Below are 3048 nucleotides of genomic sequence, written 5' to 3'. Positions count from 1 at the left end.
GACATTGCCATCTGAATACACAGAATAGTGGTCCCTGAGAGAAGGGAAACTAATGAGGTGAATTCTAAAGTTGTCCTAGCTCACTCTAGCCTAGAGAGCATATCCAGGCCAAAACACAAAGAGGAGGAACCATCAGTCTTCCTGAGTTGAGGAGACAAAAGTAGGAGTTTAAGGAGGCCGTGTGGCTAGAACCCACAGGGCAAAGCACAGAAGAGGAGAGGAGCACGCGGAGAGAGCTCCAAAGATCCACAGAGGGCATTCCTTGAGTACTGATGACACATGGGTATAAGGAAACTATCAAAATCTGGGGAATGAATCACTCAACAGGAGTAAGGTGAACAATTTCTGGAGTTCACACTGAACCAGGAGAAGTCTGTGGTTTCACCAACCAGAGTGGAAAGGCTTGTAACTCATGAGGCATCAAGTAGTGAGGCAAAAATCAGCCCTAGAACAAAAGCTGCTCTGATCCCACCTGACAGACCTTTGGAGCAATTCTCAAAATAACCCAACTCTTTTCAAGTATACTGAACTCCAGAAATGAGCTCAAGAATATTTGTAGGAATGCAAAGCATCCAGCACCCACACTCTCTGGAGCCAATAAAAAATTTACCAGGCATGAAAAAAAAAAAAACAGAAAAAAATATGATCCATAATAAGGAAATGCAGCAATAATATGAATAGAATTAGCCAATAAGGACATAAAACAATTATAATTACAGTCTATATATCCAATAAAGTTGAGAAAAGATTGAGCATGTAGAAATATGAAAGATATATTTTTAAAGACCCAAAGGAACTTCCAGAGATGAAAACTGCAACATCTGAGATTTTAAAAGCATACTGGGCAGGAAGAACAACATATTAGATGTTGCAGAAGAAAAGATGAATGACCTTGAAGACACTGCAATAGAAATTGTCCAAAATGAAATACACAGAGGAAAAAAACTGAATAAAAGGAGAAAAAAAAACAGAGCATCAGTGGGCAGTGGGTTACTTCCAGCATCCTACAAATGTGCAATTGGAGTCCCCAGAGGGGAGGAAAAAGAAGGAGGGGGCCAAAACATAATTGAAAAACTAATGGCTGAAATTTTTCCAAGTTGTGTCAAAATCATTAAACCGTAGATGTAAGAAGTTAAGTGAGCAACAACAACAACAAAAAATACTCTACCAAGGCATACCATAATCAAATTGCTTAAAGCAAATGCTGTAGATAAAATCTTATATGCAGCTAGAAGAATGCAGATAAGAAAAGGGGAGAGACTGACTTCTCCTCTTCCCTGCTGACTTCTGGATAGAAACAGTGCAAGCCAGGAACATGGGAGCGATTTTTTTAAGTACTAAACAAGAGCAACAGCCATCCTGTAATTTTATATGCAGGAGAATATTTTTCAACATTTTGAAAAACTGACAGAATTTATTAACTGCAGACCTGAACTTCAGGAACCATTAAAGGAAGTTCTGTGAGCAGAAGGAAAATTATAACAGATGGAAATCTGAATCTATACAGAATGAGGAACACCAGAAATTGTAACTACCTGGGTAAATACAAAAGAGTTTTTCTTATTTTAAAAATGTTTTAAAGGTTATTATAGTTTAATGCAAAAATAATAACAATGTATTCTGGGGCTTATATGTAGAAGTTGTAAGTGACAAAACATTATGATGACGGACGGCTAGGGGTGAGCTATGGGAGGTGAAGGAAGTGAGACGGCAACAGGACCGACAGAAGGGCCCCTGGTGCTGCTGGCCAAGTTCTATTTCTTTCTTCGGATACTGGGTGTTCACCTTGTGATGGACAGGAAGCCATACATTTGTGTGATTTCTATATATGCTTCACTTTATAACATAAAGGTTTTAAAAACAATATAAAGGGGACATTTTCATGTCCATTCCCCTGCTCCCCTCCCCTTTGGTGACCATCGGCTTGCTTTCTCTATCTATGTGTCTTTTTGTTTTGTTTGTTTGTTTGTTTGAGGGGTTTAGATTCCACATATAAGGGAAGTAATATAAAATTTGTCATTCTTTGTCTGATTATTTCACTTAGCACAATACCCCCTAGGTCCAAACTTTCTGTGAACTATGCAGAAATAATTTCAAAAAAGACAGGAGTGATATGAAATAGAGTATTAATGAATGTTATTTTATTGGTGTTGAGATTAAGAATGAGGTCTACTTTTCTGTTTTTTTTTTTTCCCAAATGCCTACCATGAATATTATTTACTTTTATAACGAGGAAAGGATTTTAAAAAACTAATGCTTAAAATGTAAATAGTTTATCTACATATTATATATATGGTCCTTGGGAACAAAATTTCATACCTTTGAACCCATGTCACTATCTTTGATTCTTTGATTTGTTTTCATTAGTCCTGCCCATTATTATCTAAATCGTTCTGTGATATGTGCTAACAAGCAGAAGCAGGCATTCAAAAAATTTTCTGACAAGACTTCTGGTCAAGATGGCAGCATAGGTAGACATGGCTCACTTATTTGCACAACCACATCAAAATTACAGCTAAAATACATAACAACCATCATCTAGAACCATCAAAAATCAAGTTGAATGGAAGTCTGACAACTATGGAATTAAAGAAACCACATCCGTTCAGATTGAGGCAGCAAGCTGGTGCCATATCTGTAACTCCATCAACCTGGCTAACACTGTTGGACCCGCCTTAGAGATCCCCAGTGACTCTGCCCCACACAATCTACAGGCCCACCCAAGCTGCTTTCCCATATGATAGGCTGGTCTTGGCTCATGCTTCACAACTTTCTAAATCCTATCAGACAAGCAGCTTGCCTCAGTGAACTTCCTTTACCAAACTTCCCTAATCTGGTGAAGGAAATAGACATGCAAGTCCAGGAATATCAGAAAGTCCCAAATTAGATGGACACAAAGAAGCCCACTCTAAGACACGTCGTAATTAAAATGATAAAGTTTAAAGATAAAGAGAGAATCTTAAAAGCAGCAAGAGAAAATAAGTTAGTTACCTACAGGAGAGTTCCCATAAGACTGTCAGCTTATTTCTCAAAAGAAATTTTGCAGGC

The sequence above is a fragment of the Phyllostomus hastatus genome, unplaced genomic scaffold, assembly GCF_019186645.2.
Source record: "Phyllostomus hastatus isolate PE091 unplaced genomic scaffold, TTU_PhHast_1.1 phas_contig_38, whole genome shotgun sequence".
Taxonomy (NCBI): domain Eukaryota; kingdom Metazoa; phylum Chordata; class Mammalia; order Chiroptera; family Phyllostomidae; genus Phyllostomus; species Phyllostomus hastatus.
This window is presented reverse-complemented; position numbering follows the sequence as displayed.